We start from the raw sequence: 17,500 nt of genomic DNA, 5'->3' as shown, positions 1-17,500 counted from the left end.
AAAGCTTAAAGCACCTTGCTATTCCAAGGCGGTCTCCCATCCAAGTACTAACCAGGCCCAAACCAGCTAATATTCAGAGATCGGGCAATGACACTATTTTTTTTTGGCAAGATTATTATATAATTACTGAAAAATTTCCAAAAAGCTTAAAGCACCTGGTATTCCCAGGCGGTCTCTCATCCAAGTACTAACTAGACCTAAACCTGCTAAGATTCAGAGATTGTGCATTGAGTCTTTTTTTTTTTTTTGCAAGATTATTATATACTTGGTGAAAAATTTCCAAAAAGCTTTAAGCACCTTGCTATTCCAAGGCGGTCTCCCATCCAAGTACTAACCAGGCCCAAACCTGCTAATATTCAGAGATCGGGCAATGACACTATTTTTTTTTTTTTTGCAAGATCATTATATACTTAGTGAAAAATTTCCAAAAAGCTTAAAGCACCTTGCTATTCCAAGGCGGTCTCCCATCCAAGCACTAACCAGGCCCAATCCTGCTAATATTCAGACATTGGGGCATTGACTCTTTTTTTTTTGCAAGATTATTATATACTTAGTGAAAAATTTCCAAAAAGCTTACAGCACCTGGTACTCCCAGGCGGTCTCCCATCCAAGTACTAACCATGCCCAAGCCTGCTTAGCTTCCGAGATCAGGCATAGCCAGGTTGGTATGGCCATAAGCGAAGGTTGCTGCAAAGAGAGGGCTATTTAAAGATCAGCCATTCTAATCGCCAGTACATTGTATAAGTAGGGAAGAAAACCCAAAAGCTTACAGCACCTAGTATTCCCAGGCGGTCTCCCATCCAAGTACTAACCAGGCCCAAACCTGCTTAGCTTCCGAGATCAGACGAGATCGGGCATAGCCAGGTTGGTATGGCCGTAAGCGAAGGTTGCTGCAAAGAGAGGGCTATTTAAAGATCAGTCATCCTAATGGCCAGTACATTATATAAGTAGGAAAGAAAACCCAAAAGCTTAAAGCACCTGGTATTCCCAGGCGGTCTCTCATCTAAGTACTAACCAGACCTAAACCTGCTAAGATTCAGAGATCGGGCATTGACAATTTTTTCTTTTTTTTTTTTTTTTTTGCAAGATTATTATATACTTAGTGAAAAATTTCCAAAAAGCTTAAAGCACCTGGTATTCCCAGGCGGTCTCTCATCCAAGTACTAACCAGACCTAAACCTGCTAAGATTCAGAGATCGGGCATTGACTATTTTTTTTTTTTTTTTGCAAGATTATTATATACTTAGTGAAAAATTTCCAAAAAGCTTAAAGCACCTTGCTATTCCAAGGCAGTCTCCCATCCAAGCACTAACCAGGCCCAATCCTGCTAATATTCAGACATTGGGCATTGACTCTTTTTTTTTGCAAGATTATTATATATATTATATTCAGAGATTGGGCATTGACTCTTTTTTTGCAAGATTATTATATACTTAGTGAAAAATTTCCAAAAAGCTTAAAGCACCTTGCTATTCCAAGGCGGTCTCCCATCCAAGTACTAACCAGGCCCAAACCTGCTAATATTCAGAGATTGGGCAATGACACTATTTTTTTTTTTTGCAAGATTATTATATACTTAGTGAAAAATTTCCAAAAAGCTTAAAGCACCTTGCTATTCCAAGGCGGTCTCCCATCCAAGCACTAACCAGGCCCAAGCCTGCTTAGCTTCCGAGATCAGACGAGATCAGGCATAGCCAGGTTGGTATGGCCATAAGCGAAGGTTGCTGCAAAGAGAGGGCTATTTAAAGATCAGCCATTCTAATCGCCAGTACATTGTATAAGTAGGGAAGAAAACCCAAAAGCTTACAGCACCTAGTATTCCCAGGCGATCTCCCATCCAAGTACTAACCAGGCCCAAACCTGCTTAGCTTCCGAGATCAGACGAGATCGGGCATAGCCAGGTTGGTATGGCCGTAAGCGAAGGTAGCTGCAAAGAGAGGGCTATTTAAAGATCAGTCATCCTAATGGCCAGTACATTATATAAGTAGGAAAGAAAACCCAAAAGCTTAAAGCACCTGGTATTCCCAGGCGGTCTCTCATCTAAGTACTAACCAGACCTAAACCTGCTAAGATTCAGAGATCGGGCATTGACAATTTTTTCTTTTTTTTTTTTTTTTTGCAAGATTATTATATACTTAGTGAAAAATTTCCAAAAAGCTTAAAGCACCTGGTATTCCCAGGCGGTCTCTCATCCAAGTACTAACCAGACCTAAACCTGCTAAGATTCAGAGATCGGGCATTGACTCTTTTTTTTTTTTTTTTGCAAGATTATTATATACTTAGTGAAAAATTTCCAAAAAGCTTAAAGCACCTTGCTATTCCAAGGCAGTCTCCCATCCAAGTACTAACCAGGCCCAAACCTGCTAATATTCAGAGATCGGGCAATGACACTATTTTTTTTTTTTTTGGCAAGATTATTATATAATTACTGAAAAATTTCCAAATAGCTTAAAGCACCTGGTATTCCCAGGCGGTCTCTCATCCAAGTACTAACCAGACCTAAACCTGCTAAGATTCAGAGATCGGGCATTGACTCTTTTTTTTTTTTTTTTTTGCAAGATTATTATATACTTACTGAAAAATTTCCAAAAAGCTTAAAGCACCTTGCTATTCCAAGGCGGTCTCCCATCCAAGTACTAACCAGACCTAAACCTGCTAAGATTCAGAGATCGGGCATTGACTCTTTTTTTTTTTTTTTTTGCAAGATTATTATATACTTAGTGAAAAATTTCCAAAAAGCTTAAAGCACCTTGCTATTCCAAGGCAGTCTCCCATCCAAGTACTAACCAGGCCCAAACCTGCTAATATTCAGAGATCGGGCAATGACACTATTTTTTTTTTTTTGGCAAGATTATTATATAATTACTGAAAAATTTCCAAATAGCTTAAAGCACCTGGTATTCCCAGGCGGTCTCTCATCCAAGTACTAACCAGACCTAAACCTGCTAAGATTCAGAGATCGGGCATTGACTCTTTTTTTTTTTTTTTTTTTGCAAGATTATTATATACTTACTGAAAAATTTCCAAAAAGCTTAAAGCACGTTGCTATTCCAAGGAGGTCTCCCATCCAAGTACTAACCAGGCCCAAACCAACTAATATTCAGAGATCGGGCAATGACACTATTTTTTTTTGGCAAGATTATTATATAATTACTGAAAAATTTCCAAAAAGCTTAAAGCACCTGGTATTCCCAGGCGGTCTCTCATCCAAGTACTAACTAGACCTAAACCTGCTAAGATTCAGAGATTGTGCATTAAGTCTTTTTTTTTTTTTTGCAAGATTATTATATACTTGGTGAAAAATTTCCAAAAAGCTTAAAGCACCTTGCTATTCCAAGGCGGTCTCCCATCCAAGTACTAACCAGGCCCAAACCTGCTAATATTCAGAGATCGGGCAATGACACTATTTTTTTTTTTTTTTGCAAGATCATTATATACTTAGTGAAAAATTTCCAAAAAGCTTAAAGCACCTTGCTATTCCAAGGCGGTCTCCCATCCAAGCACTAACCAGGCCCAATCCTGCTAATATTCAGACATTGGGGCATTGACTCTTTTTTTTTGCAAGATTATTATATATATTATATTCAGAGATTGGGCATTGACTCTTTTTTTGCAAGATTATTATATACTTAGTTAAAAATTTCCAAAAAGCTTAAAGCACCTTGCTATTCCAAGGCGGTCTCCCATCCAAGTACTAACCAGGCCCAAACCTGCTAATATTCAGAGATTGGGCAATGACACTATTTTTTTTTTTTGCAAGATTATTATATACTTAGCGAAAAATTTCCAAAAAGCTTAAAGCACCTTGCTATTCCAAGGCGGTCTCCCATCCAAGCACTAACCAGGCCCAAGCCTGCTTAGCTTCCGAGATCAGACGAGATCAGGCATAGCCAGGTTGGTATGGCCATAAGCGAAGGTTGCTGCAAAGAGAGGGCTATTTAAAGATCAGCCATTCTAATCGCCAGTACATTGTATAAGTAGGGAAGAAAACCCAAAAGCTTAAAGCACCTGGTATTCCCAGGCGGTCTCTCATCTAAGTACTAACCAGACCTAAACCTGCTAAGATTCAGAGATCGGGCATTGACAAATTTTTTTTTTTTTGCAAGATTATTATATACTTAGTGAAAAATTTCCAAAAAGCTTAAAGCACCTTGCTATTCCAAGGCGGTCTCCCATCCAAGTACTAACCAGGCCTAAACCTGCTAATATTCAGAGATCGGGCAATGACACTATTTTTTCTTTGGCAAGATTATTATATAATTACTGAAAAATTTCCTAAAAGCTTAAAGCACCTGGTATTCCCAGGCGGTCTCTCATCCAAGTACTAACCAGACCTAAACCTGCTAAGATTCAGAGATCGGGCATTGACTCTTTTTTTTTTTTTTTTTGCAAGATTATTATATACTTAGTGAAAAATTTCCAAAAAGCTTACAGCACCTGGTACTCCCAGGCAGTCTCCCATCCAAGTACTAACCAGGCCCAAGCCTGCTTAGCTTCCGAGATCAGACGAGATCAGGTATAGCCAGGTTGGTATGGCCATAAGCGAAGGTTGCTGCAAAGAGAGGGCTATTTAAAGATCAGCCATTCTAATCGCCAGTACATTGTATAAGTAGGGAAGAAAACCCAAAAGCTTACAGCACCTAGTATTCCCAGGCGGTCTCCCATCCAAGTACTAACCAGGCCCAAACCTGCTTAGCTTCCGAGATCAGACGAGATCGGGCATAGCCAGGTTGGTATGGCCGTAAGCGAAGGTTGCTGCAAAGAGAGGGCTATTTAAAGATCAGTCATCCTAATGTCCAGTACATTATATAAGTAGGAAAGAAAACCCAAAAGCTTAAAGCACCTGGTATTCCCAGGCGGTCTCTCATCTAAGTACTAACCAGACCTAAACCTGCTAAGATTCAGAGATCGGGCATTGACAATTTTTTTTTTTTGCAAGATTATTATATACTTAGTGAAAAATTTCCAAAAAGCTTAAAGCACCTTGCTATTCCAAGGCGGTCTCCCATCCAAGTACTAACCAGGCCTAAACCTGCTAATATTCAGAGATCGGACAATGACACTATTTTTTTTTTTGGCAAGATTATTATATAATTACTGAAAAATTTCCAAAAAGCTTAAAGCACCTGGTATTCCCAGGCGGTCTCTCATCCAAGTACTAACCAGACCTAAACCTGCTAAGATTCAGAGATCGGGCATTGACAATTTTTTCTTTTTTTTTTTTTTTTTTGCAAGATTATTATATACTTAGTAAAAAAATTTCCAAAAAGCTTAAAGCACCTGGTATTCCCAGGCGGTCTCTCATCCAAGTACTAACCAGACCTAAACCTGCTAAGATTCAGAGATTGTGCATTGAGTCTTTTTTTTTTTTTTGCAACATTATTATATACTTAGTGAAAAATTTCCAAAAAGCTTAAAGCACCTTGCTATTCAAAGGCGGTCTCCCATCCAAGCACTAACCAGGCCCAAACCTGCTAATATTCAGAGATCGGGCAATGACAATTTTTTCTTTTTTTTTTTTTTTTTTGCAAGATTATTATATACTTAGTAAAAAAATTTCCAAAAAGCTTAAAGCACCTTGCTATTCCAAGGCGGTCTCCCATCCAAGTACTAACCAGGCCCAAACCTGCTAATATTCAGAGATCGGGCAATGACACTATTTTTTTTTTTTTTGCAAGATCATTATATACTTAGTGAAAAATTTCCAAAAAGCTTAAAGCACCTTGCTATTCAAAGGCGGTCTCCCATCCAAGCACTAACCAGGCCCAATCCTGCTAATATTCAGACATTGGGGCATTGACTCTTTTTTTTTGCAAGATTATTATATATATTATATTCAGAGATTGGGCATTGACTCTTTTTTTGCAAGATTATTATATACTTAGTGAAAAATTTCCAAAAAGCTTAAAGCACCTTGCTATTCCAAGGCGGTCTCCCATCCAAGTACTAACCAGGCCCAAACCTGCTAATATTCAGAGATTGGGCAATGACACTATTTTTTTTTTTGCAAGATTATTATATAATTACTGAAAAATTTCCAAATAGCTTAAAGCACCTGGTATTCCCAGGCGGTCTCTCATCCAAGTACTAACCAGACCTAAACCTGCTAAGATTCAGAGATCGGGCATTGACTCTTTTTTTTTTTTTTTTGCAAGATTATTATATACTTACTGAAAAATTTCCAAAAAGCTTAAAGCACCTTGCTATTCCAAGGCGGTCTCCCATCCAAGTACTAACCAGGCCCAAACCAGCTAATATTCAGAGATCGGGCAATGACACTATTTTTTTTTGGCAAGATTATTATATAATTACTGAAAAATTTCCAAAAAGCTTAAAGCACCTGGTATTCCCAGGCGGTCTCTCATCCAAGTACTAACTAGACCTAAACCTGCTAAGATTCAGAGATTGTGCATTGAGTCTTTTTTTTTTTTTTGCAAGATTATTATATACTTGATGAAAAATTTCCAAAAAGCTTAAAGCACCTTGCTATTCCAAGGCGGTCTCCCATCCAAGCACTAACCAGGCCCAATCCTGCTAATATTCAGACATTGGGGCATTGACTCTTTTTTTTTGCAAGATTATTATATATATTATATTCAGAGATTGGGCATTGACTCTTTTTTTGCAAGATTTCTATATACTTAGTGAAAAATTTCCAAAAAGCTTAAAGCACCTTGCTATTCCAAGGCGGTCTCCCATCCAAGTACTAACCAGGCCCAAACCTGCTAATATTCAGAGATTGGGCAATGACACTATTTTTTTTTTTTTTTTTTTTTTTGCAAGATTATTATATACTTAGTGAAAAATTTCCAAAAAGCTTAAAGCACCTTGCTATTCCAAGGCGGTCTCCCATCCAAGCACTAACCAGGCCCAAGCCTGCTTAGCTTCCGAGATCAGGCGAGATCAGGTATAGCCAGGTTGGTATAGCCATAAGCGAAGGTTGCTGCAAAGAGAGGGCTATTTAAAGATCAGCCATTCTAATCGCCAGTACATTGTATAAGTAGGGAAGAAAACCCAAAAGCTTACAGCACCTAGTATTCCCAGGCGGTCTCCCATCCAAGTACTAACCAGGCCCAAACCTGCTTAGCTTCCGAGATCAGACGAGATCGGGCATAGCCAGGTTGGTATGGCCGTAAGCGAAGGTTGCTGCAAAGAGAGGGCTATTTAAAGATCAGTCATCCTAATGGCCAGTACATTATATAAGTAGGAAAGAAAACCCAAAAGCTTAAAGCACCTGGTATTCCCAGGCGGTCTCTCATCTAAGTACTAACCAGACCTAAACCTGCTAAGATTCAGAGATCGGGCATTGACAATTTTTTCTTTTTTTTTTTTTTTTTGCAAGATTATTATATACTTAGTGAAAAATTTCCAAAAAGCTTAAAGCACCTTGCTATTCCAAGGCGGTCTCCCATCCAAGTACTAACCAGGCCTAAACCTGCTAATATTCAGAGATCGGGCAATGACACTATTTTTTTTTTTGGCAAGATTATTATATAATTACTGAAAAATTTCCAAAAAGCTTAAAGCACCTGGTATTCCCAGGCGGTCTCTCATCCAAGTACTAACCAGACCTAAACCTGCTAAGATTCAGAGATCGGGCATTGACTCTTTTTTTTTTTTTTTTTTTTTTTTTGCAAGATTATTATATACTTAGTGAAAAATTTCCAAAAAGCTTACAGCACCTGGTACTCCCAGGCAGTCTCCCATCCAAGTACTAACCAGGCCCAAGCCTGCTTAGCTTCCGAGATCAGACGAGATCAGGTATAGCCAGGTTGGTATAGCCATAAGCGAAGGTTGCTGCAAAGAGAGGGCTATTTAAAGATCAGCCATTCTCATCGCCAGTACATTGTATAAGTAGGGAAGAAAACCCAAAAGCTTACAGCACCTAGTATTCCCAGGCGGTCTCCCATCCAAGTACTAACCAGGCCCAAACCTGCTTAGCTTCCGAGATCAGACGAGATCGGGCATAGCCAGGTTGGTATGGCCGTAAGCGAAGGTTGCTGCAAAGAGAGGGCTATTTAAAGATCAGTCATCCTAATGGCCAGTACATTATATAAGTAGGAAAGAAAACCCAAAAGCTTAAAGCACCTGGTATTCCCAGGCGGTCTCTCATCTAAGTACTAACCAGACCTAAACCTGCTAAGATTCAGAGATCGGGCATTGACAATTTTTCTTTTTTTTTTTTTTTGGCAAGATTATTATATAATTACTGAAAAATTTCCAAATAGCTTAAAGCACCTGGTATTCCCAGGCGGTCTCTCATCCAAGTACTAACCAGACCTAAACCTGCTAAGATTCAGAGATCGGGCATTGACTCTTTTTTTTTTTTTTTTGCAAGATTATTATATACTTACTGAAAAATTTCCAAAAAGCTTAAAGCACCTTGCTATTCCAAGGCGGTCTCCCATCCAAGTACTAACCAGGCCCAAACCAGCTAATATTCAGAGATCGGGCAATGACACTATTTTTTTTTGGCAAGATTATTATATAATTACTGAAAAATTTCCAAAAAGCTTAAAGCACCTGGTATTCCCAGGCGGTCTCTCATCCAAGTACTAACTAGACCTAAACCTGCTAAGATTCAGAGATTGTGCATTGAGTCTTTTTTTTTTTTTTGCAAGATTATTATATACTTGATGAAAAATTTCCAAAAAGCTTAAAGCACCTTGCTATTCCAAGGCGGTCTCCCATCCAAGCACTAACCAGGCCCAATCCTGCTAATATTCAGACATTGGGGCATTGACTCTTTTTTTTTGCAAGATTATTATATATATTATATTCAGAGATTGGGCATTGACTCTTTTTTTGCAAGATTTCTATATACTTAGTGAAAAATTTCCAAAAAGCTTAAAGCACCTTGCTATTCCAAGGCGGTCTCCCATCCAAGTACTAACCAGGCCCAAACCTGCTAATATTCAGAGATTGGGCAATGACACTATTTTTTTTTTTTTTTTTTTTTTTGCAAGATTATTATATACTTAGTGAAAAATTTCCAAAAAGCTTAAAGCACCTTGCTATTCCAAGGCGGTCTCCCATCCAAGCACTAACCAGGCCCAAGCCTGCTTAGCTTCCGAGATCAGGCGAGATCAGGTATAGCCAGGTTGGTATAGCCATAAGCGAAGGTTGCTGCAAAGAGAGGGCTATTTAAAGATCAGCCATTCTAATCGCCAGTACATTGTATAAGTAGGGAAGAAAACCCAAAAGCTTACAGCACCTAGTATTCCCAGGCGGTCTCCCATCCAAGTACTAACCAGGCCCAAACCTGCTTAGCTTCCGAGATCAGACGAGATCGGGCATAGCCAGGTTGGTATGGCCGTAAGCGAAGGTTGCTGCAAAGAGAGGGCTATTTAAAGATCAGTCATCCTAATGGCCAGTACATTATATAAGTAGGAAAGAAAACCCAAAAGCTTAAAGCACCTGGTATTCCCAGGCGGTCTCTCATCTAAGTACTAACCAGACCTAAACCTGCTAAGATTCAGAGATCGGGCATTGACAATTTTTTCTTTTTTTTTTTTTTTTTGCAAGATTATTATATACTTAGTGAAAAATTTCCAAAAAGCTTAAAGCACCTTGCTATTCCAAGGCGGTCTCCCATCCAAGTACTAACCAGGCCTAAACCTGCTAATATTCAGAGATCGGGCAATGACACTATTTTTTTTTTTGGCAAGATTATTATATAATTACTGAAAAATTTCCAAAAAGCTTAAAGCACCTGGTATTCCCAGGCGGTCTCTCATCCAAGTACTAACCAGACCTAAACCTGCTAAGATTCAGAGATCGGGCATTGACTCTTTTTTTTTTTTTTTTTTGCAAGATTATTATATACTTAGTGAAAAATTTCCAAAAAGCTTAAAGCACCTTGCTATTCCAAGGCGGTCTCCCATCCAAGTACTAACCAGGCCCAAACCTGCTAATATTCAGAGATCGGGCAATGACACTATTTTTTTTTTTTGGCAAGATTATTATATAATTACTGAAAAATTTCCAAATAGCTTAAAGCACCTGGTATTCCCAGGCGGTCTCTCATCCAAGTACTAACCAGACCTAAACCTGCTAAGATTCAGAGATCGGGCATTGACTCTTTTTTTTTTTTTTTTTTGCAAGATTATTATATACTTACTGAAAAATTTCCAAAAAGCTTAAAGCACCTTGCTATTCCAAGGCGGTCTCCCATCCAAGTACTAACCAGGCCCAAACCAGCTAATATTCAGAGATCGGGCAATGACACTATTTTTTTTTGGCAAGATTATTATATAATTACTGAAAAATTTCCAAAAAGCTTAAAGCACCTGGTATTCCCAGGCGGTCTCTCATCCAAGTACTAACTAGACCTAAACCTGCTAAGATTCAGAGATTGTGCATTGAGTCTTTTTTTTTTTTTGCAAGATTATTATATACTTGGTGAAAAATTTCCAAAAAGCTTAAAGCACCTTGCTATTCCAAGGCGGTCTCCCATCCAAGCACTAACCAGGCCCAATCCTGCTAATATTCAGACATTGGGGCATTGACTCTTTTTTTTTGCAAGATTATTATATATATTATATTCAGAGATTGGGCATTGACTCTTTTTTTGCAAGATTTCTATATACTTAGTGAAAAATTTCCAAAAAGCTTAAAGCACCTTGCTATTCCAAGGCGGTCTCCCATCCAAGTACTAACCAGGCCCAAACCTGCTAATATTCAGAGATTGGGCAATGACACTATTTTTTTTTTTTTTTTTTGCAAGATTATTATATACTTAGTGAAAAATTTCCAAAAAGCTTAAAGCACCTTGCTATTCCAAGGCGGTCTCCCATCCAAGCACTAACCAGGCCCAAGCCTGCTTAGCTTCCGAGATCAGACGAGATCAGGCATAGCCAGGTTGGTATGGCCATAAGCGAAGGTTGCTGCAAAGAGAGGGCTATTTAAAGATCAGCCATTCTAATCGCCAGTACATTGTATAAGTAGGGAAGAAAACCCAAAAGCTTACAGCACCTAGTATTCCCAGGCAGTCTCCCATCCAAGTACTAACCAGGCCCAAACCTGCTTAGCTTCCGAGATCAGACGAGATCGGTCATAGCCAGGTTGGTATGGCCATAAGCGAAGGTTGCTGCAAAGAGAGGGCTATTTAAAGATCAGTCATTCTAATGTCCAGTACATTATATAAGTAGGAAAGAAAACGCAAAAGCTTAAAGCACCTGGTATTCCCAGGCGGTCTCTCATCTAAGTACTAACCAGACCTAAACCTGCTAAGATTCAGAGATCGGGCATTGACACTATTTTTTTTTGCAAGATTATTATATACTTAGTGAAAAATTTCCAAAAAGCTTAAAGCACCTTGCTATTCCAAGGCGGTCTCCCATCCAAGTACTAACCAGGCCCAAACCTGCTAATATTCAGAGATCGGGCAATGACACTATTTTTTTTTAGCAAGATTATTATATAATTACTGAAAAATTTCCAAAAAGCTTAAAGCACCTGGTATTCCCAGGCGGTCTCTCATCCAAGTACTAACCAGACCTAAACCTGCTAAGATTCAGAGATCGGGCATTGACAATTTTTTCTTTTTTTTTTTTTTTTGCAAGATTATTATATACTTAGTGAAAAATTTCCAAAAAGCTTAAAGCACCTGGTATTCCCAGGCGGTCTCTCATCCAAGTACTAACCAGACCTAAACCTGCTAAGATTCAGAGATCGGGCATTGACTCTATTTTTTTAATTTTTTTGCAAAATTATTAAATACTTAGTGAAAAATTTCCAAAAAGCTTAAAGCACCTTGCTATTCAAAGGCGGTCTCCCATCCAAGTACTAACCAGGCCCAAACCAGCTAATATTCAGAGATCGGGCAATGACACTATTTTTTTTTGGCAAGATTATTATATAATTACTGAAAAATTTCCAAAAAGCTTAAAGCACCTGGTATTCCCAGGCGGTCTCTCATCCAAGTACTAACCAGACCTAAACCTGCTAAGATTCAGAGATTGGGCATTGAGTCTTTTTTTTTTTTCTGCAAGATTATTATATACTTAGTGAAAAATTTCCAAAAAGCTTAAAGCACCTTGCTATTCCAAAGCGGTCTCCCATCCAAGTACTAACCAGGCCCAAACCTGCTAATATTCAGAGATTGGGCAATGACACTATTTTTTTTTTTTTGCAAGATTATTATATACTTAGTGAAAAATTTCCAAAAAGCTTAAAGCACCTTGCTATTCCAAGGCGGTCTCCCATCCAAGCACTAACCAGGCCCAAACCTGCTAATATTGAGAGATCGGGCATTGACTCTATTTTTTTTATTTTTTTGCAAAATTATTAAATACTTAGTGAAAAATTTCCAAAAAGCTTACAGCACCTGGTACTCCCAGGCGGTCTCCCATCCAAGTACTAACCAGGCCCAAGCCTGCTTAGCTTCCGAGATCAGACGAGATCAGGTATAGCCAGGTTGGTATGGCCGTAAGCGAAGGTTGCTGCAAAGAGAGGGCTATTTAAAGATCAGTCATCCTAATGGCCAGTACATTATATAAGTAGGAAAGAAAACCCAAAAGCTTAAAGCACCTGGTATTCCCAGGCGGTCTCTCATCTAAGTACTAACCAGACCTAAACCTGCTAAGATTCAGAGATCGGGCATTGACAATTTTTTCTTTTTTTTTTTTTTTTTGCAAGATTATTATATACTTAGTGAAAAATTTCCAAAAAGCTTAAAGCACCTTGCTATTCCAAGGCGGTCTCCCATCCAAGTACTAACCAGGCCTAAACCTGCTAATATTCAGAGATCGGGCAATGACACTATTTTTTTTTTTGGCAAGATTATTATATAATTACTGAAAAATTTCCAAAAAGCTTAAAGCACCTGGTATTCCCAGGCGGTCTCTCATCCAAGTACTAACCAGACCTAAACCTGCTAAGATTCAGAGATCGGGCATTGACTCTTTTTTTTTTTTTTTTTGCAAGATTATTATATACTTAGTGAAAAATTTCCAAAAAGCTTAAAGCACCTTGCTATTCCAAGGCAGTCTCCCATCCAAGTACTAACCAGGCCCAAACCTGCTAATATTCAGAGATTGGGCAATGACACTATTTTTTTTTTTTGGCAAGATTATTATATAATTACTGAAAAATTTCCAAAAAGCTTAAAGCACCTGGTATTCCCAGGCGGTCTCTCATCCAAGTACTAACCAGACCTAAACCTGCTAAGATTCAGAGATCGGGCATTGACTCTTTTTTTTTTTTTTTTTTTGCAAGATTATTATATACTTACTGAAAAATTTCCAAAAAGCTTAAAGCACCTTGCTATTCCAAGGCGGTCTCCCATCCAAGTACTAACCAGGCCCAAACCAGCTAATATTCAGAGATCGGGCAATGACACTATTTTTTTTTGGCAAGATTATTATATAATTACTGAAAAATTTCCAAAAAGCTTAAAGCACCTGGTATTCCCAGGCGGTCTCTCATCCAAGTACTAACTAGACCTAAACCTGCTAAGATTCAGAGATTGTGCATTGAGTCTTTTTTTTTTTTTTGCAAGATTATTATATACTTGGTGAAAAATTTCCAAAAAGCTTAAAGCACCTTGCTATTCCAAGGCGGTCTCCCATCCAAGTACTAACCAGGCCCAAACCTGCTAATATTCAGAGATCGGGCAATGACACTATTTTTTTTTTTTTTGCAAGATCATTATATACTTAGTGAAAAATTTCCAAAAAGCTTAAAGCACCTGGTATTCCCAGGCGGTCTCCCATCCAAGTACTAACCATGCCCAAGCCTGCTTAGCTTCCGAGATCAGACGAGATCAGGCATAGCCAGGTTGGTATGGCCATAAGCGAAGGTTGCTGCAAAGAGAGGGCTATTTAAAGATCAGCCATTCTAATCGCCAGTACATTGTATAAGTAGGGAAGAAAACCCAAAAGCTTACAGCACCTAGTATTCCCAGGCGGTCTCCCATCCAAGTACTAACCAGGCCCAAACCTGCTTAGCTTCCGAGATCAGACGAGATCGGGCATAGCCAGGTTGGTATGGCCGTAAGCGAAGGTTGCTGCAAAGAGAGGGCTATTTAAAGATCAGTCATCCTAATGGCCAGTACATTATATAAGTAGGAAAGAAAACCCAAAAGCTTAAAGCACCTGGTATTCCCAGGCGGTCTCTCATCTAAGTACTAACCAGACCTAAACCTGCTAAGATTCAGAGATCGGGCATTGACAATTTTTTCTTTTTTTTTTTTTTTTTTGCAAGATTATTATATACTTAGTGAAAAATTTCCAAAAAGCTTAAAGCACCTGGTATTCCCAGGCGGTCTCTCATCCAAGTACTAACCAGACCTAAACCTGCTAAGATTCAGAGATCGGGCATTGACTATTTTTTTTTTTTTTTTGCAAGATTATTATATACTTAGTGAAAAATTTCCAAAAAGCTTAAAGCACCTTGCTATTCCAAGGCAGTCTCCCATCCAAGCACTAACCAGGCCCAATCCTGCTAATATTCAGACATTGGGCATTGACTCTTTTTTTTTGCAAGATTATTATATATATTATATTCAGAGATTGGGCATTGACTCTTTTTTTGCAAGATTATTATATACTTAGTGAAAAATTTCCAAAAAGCTTAAAGCACCTTGCTATTCCAAGGCGGTCTCCCATCCAAGTACTAACCAGGCCCAAACCTGCTAATATTCAGAGATTGGGCAATGACACTATTTTTTTTTTTTGCAAGATTATTATATACTTAGTGAAAAATTTCCAAAAAGCTTAAAGCACCTTGCTATTCCAAGGCGGTCTCCCATCCAAGCACTAACCAGGCCCAAGCCTGCTTAGCTTCCGAGATCAGACGAGATCAGGCATAGCCAGGTTGGTATGGCCATAAGCGAAGGTTGCTGCAAAGAGAGGGCTATTTAAAGATCAGCCATTCTAATCGCCAGTACATTGTATAAGTAGGGAAGAAAACCCAAAAGCTTACAGCACCTAGTATTCCCAGGCGGTCTCCCATCCAAGTACTAACCAGGCCCAAACCTGCTTAGCTTCCGAGATCAGACGAGATCGGGCATAGCCAGGTTGGTATGGCCGTAAGCGAAGGTAGCTGCAAAGAGAGGGCTATTTAAAGATCAGTCATCCTAATGGCCAGTACATTATATAAGTAGGAAAGAAAACCCAAAAGCTTAAAGCACCTGGTATTCCCAGGCGGTCTCTCATCTAAGTACTAACCAGACCTAAACCTGCTAAGATTCAGAGATCGGGCATTGACAATTTTTTCTTTTTTTTTTTTTTTTTGCAAGATTATTATATACTTAGTGAAAAATTTCCAAAAAGCTTAAAGCACCTGGTATTCCCAGGCGGTCTCTCATCCAAGTACTAACCAGACCTAAACCTGCTAAGATTCAGAGATCGGGCATTGACTCTTTTTTTTTTTTTTTTGCAAGATTATTATATACTTAGTGAAAAATTTCCAAAAAGCTTAAAGCACCTTGCTATTCCAAGGCAGTCTCCCATCCAAGTACTAACCAGGCCCAAACCTGCTAATATTCAGAGATCGGGCAATGACACTATTTTTTTTTTTTTTGGCAAGATTATTATATAATTACTGAAAAATTTCCAAATAGCTTAAAGCACCTGGTATTCCCAGGCGGTCTCTCATCCAAGTACTAACCAGGCCCAAACCTGCTAATATTCAGAGATCGGGCATTGACTCTTTTTTTTTTTTTTTTTTGCAAGATTATTATATACTTACTGAAAAATTTCCAAAAAGCTTAAAGCACCTTGCTATTCCAAGGCGGTCTCCCATCCAAGTACTAACCAGACCTAAACCTGCTAAGATTCAGAGATCGGGCATTGACTCTTTTTTTTTTTTTTTTTGCAAGATTATTATATACTTAGTGAAAAATTTCCAAAAAGCTTAAAGCACCTTGCTATTCCAAGGCAGTCTCCCATCCAAGTACTAACCAGGCCCAAACCTGCTAATATTCAGAGATCGGGCAATGACACTATTTTTTTTTTTTTGGCAAGATTATTATATAATTACTGAAAAATTTCCAAATAGCTTAAAGCACCTGGTATTCCCAGGCGGTCTCTCATCCAAGTACTAACCAGACCTAAACCTGCTAAGATTCAGAGATCGGGCATTGACTCTTTTTTTTTTTTTTTTTTTTGCAAGATTATTATATACTTACTGAAAAATTTCCAAAAAGCTTAAAGCACCTTGCTATTCCAAGGCGGTCTCCCATCCAAGTACTAACCAGGCCCAAACCAACTAATATTCAGAGATCGGGCAATGACACTATTTTTTTTTGGCAAGATTATTATATAATTACTGAAAAATTTCCAAAAAGCTTAAAGCACCTGGTATTCCCAGGCGGTCTCTCATCCAAGTACTAACTAGACCTAAACCTGCTAAGATTCAGAGATTGTGCATTAAGTCTTTTTTTTTTTTTTGCAAGATTATTATATACTTGGTGAAAAATTTCCAAAAAGCTTAAAGCACCTTGCTATTCCAAGGCGGTCTCCCATCCAAGTACTAACCAGGCCCAAACCTGCTAATATTCAGAGATCGGGCAATGACACTATTTTTTTTTTTTTTTGCAAGATCATTATATACTTAGTGAAAAATTTCCAAAAAGCTTAAAGCACCTTGCTATTCCAAGGCGGTCTCCCATCCAAGCACTAACCAGGCCCAATCCTGCTAATATTCAGACATTGGGGCATTGACTCTTTTTTTTTGCAAGATTATTATATATATTATATTCAGAGATTGGGCATTGACTCTTTTTTTGCAAGATTATTATATACTTAGTGAAAAATTTCCAAAAAGCTTAAAGCACCTTGCTATTCCAAGGCGGTCTCCCATCCAAGTACTAACCAGGCCCAAACCTGCTAATATTCAGAGATTGGGCAATGACACTATTTTTTTTTTTTTGCAAGATTATTATATACTTAGCGAAAAATTTCCAAAAAGCTTAAAGCACCTTGCTATTCCAAGGCGGTCTCCCATCCAAGCACTAACCAGGCCCAAGCCTGCTTAGCTTCCGAGATCAGACGAGATCAGGCATAGCCAGGTTGGTATGGCCATAAGCGAAGGTTGCTGCAAAGAGAGGGCTATTTAAAGATCAGCCATTCTAATCGCCAGTACATTGTATAAGTAGGGAAGAAAACCCAAAAGCTTAAAGCACCTGGTATTCCCAGGCGGTCTCTCATCTAAGTACTAACCAGACCTAAACCTGCTAAGATTCAGAGATCGGGCATTGACAAATTTTTTTTTTTTTGCAAGATTATTGTATACTTAGTGAAAAATTTCCAAAAAGCTTAAAGCACCTTGCTATTCCAAGGCGGTCTCCCATCCAAGTACTAACCAGGCCCAAATCTGCTAATATTTAGAGATCGGGCAATGACACTATTTTTTTTTTTTTTGCAAGATCATTATATACTTAGTGAAAAATTTCCAAAAAGCTTAAAGCACCTTGCTATTCCAAGGCGGTCTCCCATCCAAGCACTAACCAGGCCCAATCCTGCTAATATTCAGACATTGGGGCATTGACTCTTTT

At 38.6% G+C, this 17,500-nt stretch overlaps 1 long non-coding RNA gene, 13 other non-coding genes and 8 pseudogenes across 14 annotated transcripts in view; all 22 read right to left on the bottom strand.

The window, feature by feature from the left end:
• The window catches only part of LOC132104553 (uncharacterized), a 343,753-nt gene that overhangs the window by 223,425 nt on the left and 102,828 nt on the right, over positions 1-17,500 (bottom strand). The window lies entirely within an intron of this gene.
• On the bottom strand, positions 571-679 carry LOC132105318 (5S ribosomal RNA; annotated as a pseudogene).
• On the bottom strand, positions 764-882 carry LOC132105256 (5S ribosomal RNA). The gene has a single exon (XR_009423933.1). It is a non-coding gene; the product is annotated as a 5S ribosomal RNA (ribosomal RNA).
• LOC132105282 (5S ribosomal RNA) lies at positions 1,597-1,716 on the bottom strand (annotated as a pseudogene).
• Positions 1,801-1,919, bottom strand: LOC132104972 (5S ribosomal RNA). The gene has a single exon (XR_009423688.1). It is a non-coding gene; the product is annotated as a 5S ribosomal RNA (ribosomal RNA).
• Positions 3,793-3,912, bottom strand: LOC132105280 (5S ribosomal RNA; annotated as a pseudogene).
• LOC132105078 (5S ribosomal RNA) lies at positions 4,426-4,544 on the bottom strand. The gene has a single exon (XR_009423789.1). It is a non-coding gene; the product is annotated as a 5S ribosomal RNA (ribosomal RNA).
• LOC132105244 (5S ribosomal RNA) lies at positions 4,629-4,747 on the bottom strand. The gene has a single exon (XR_009423931.1). It is a non-coding gene; the product is annotated as a 5S ribosomal RNA (ribosomal RNA).
• LOC132105324 (5S ribosomal RNA) lies at positions 6,816-6,935 on the bottom strand (annotated as a pseudogene).
• On the bottom strand, positions 7,020-7,138 carry LOC132105233 (5S ribosomal RNA). Its single transcript, XR_009423930.1, has one exon. It is a non-coding gene; the product is annotated as a 5S ribosomal RNA (ribosomal RNA).
• LOC132105164 (5S ribosomal RNA) lies at positions 7,671-7,789 on the bottom strand. The gene has a single exon (XR_009423870.1). It is a non-coding gene; the product is annotated as a 5S ribosomal RNA (ribosomal RNA).
• LOC132105222 (5S ribosomal RNA) lies at positions 7,874-7,992 on the bottom strand. Its single transcript, XR_009423924.1, has one exon. It is a non-coding gene; the product is annotated as a 5S ribosomal RNA (ribosomal RNA).
• On the bottom strand, positions 8,999-9,118 carry LOC132105323 (5S ribosomal RNA; annotated as a pseudogene).
• LOC132105210 (5S ribosomal RNA) lies at positions 9,203-9,321 on the bottom strand. Its single transcript, XR_009423913.1, has one exon. It is a non-coding gene; the product is annotated as a 5S ribosomal RNA (ribosomal RNA).
• On the bottom strand, positions 10,759-10,878 carry LOC132105279 (5S ribosomal RNA; annotated as a pseudogene).
• LOC132105131 (5S ribosomal RNA) lies at positions 10,963-11,081 on the bottom strand. The gene has a single exon (XR_009423839.1). It is a non-coding gene; the product is annotated as a 5S ribosomal RNA (ribosomal RNA).
• LOC132104967 (5S ribosomal RNA) lies at positions 12,317-12,435 on the bottom strand. Its single transcript, XR_009423683.1, has one exon. It is a non-coding gene; the product is annotated as a 5S ribosomal RNA (ribosomal RNA).
• Positions 13,679-13,797, bottom strand: LOC132105221 (5S ribosomal RNA). Its single transcript, XR_009423923.1, has one exon. It is a non-coding gene; the product is annotated as a 5S ribosomal RNA (ribosomal RNA).
• On the bottom strand, positions 13,882-14,000 carry LOC132105198 (5S ribosomal RNA). Its single transcript, XR_009423902.1, has one exon. It is a non-coding gene; the product is annotated as a 5S ribosomal RNA (ribosomal RNA).
• Positions 14,715-14,834, bottom strand: LOC132105278 (5S ribosomal RNA; annotated as a pseudogene).
• LOC132105186 (5S ribosomal RNA) lies at positions 14,919-15,037 on the bottom strand. The gene has a single exon (XR_009423891.1). It is a non-coding gene; the product is annotated as a 5S ribosomal RNA (ribosomal RNA).
• Positions 16,913-17,032, bottom strand: LOC132105276 (5S ribosomal RNA; annotated as a pseudogene).

Source organism: Carassius carassius, chromosome 25, assembly GCF_963082965.1.
Source record: "Carassius carassius chromosome 25, fCarCar2.1, whole genome shotgun sequence".
In the NCBI taxonomy this organism is placed as follows: domain Eukaryota; kingdom Metazoa; phylum Chordata; class Actinopteri; order Cypriniformes; family Cyprinidae; genus Carassius; species Carassius carassius.
This window is presented reverse-complemented; position numbering and strand designations above follow the sequence as displayed.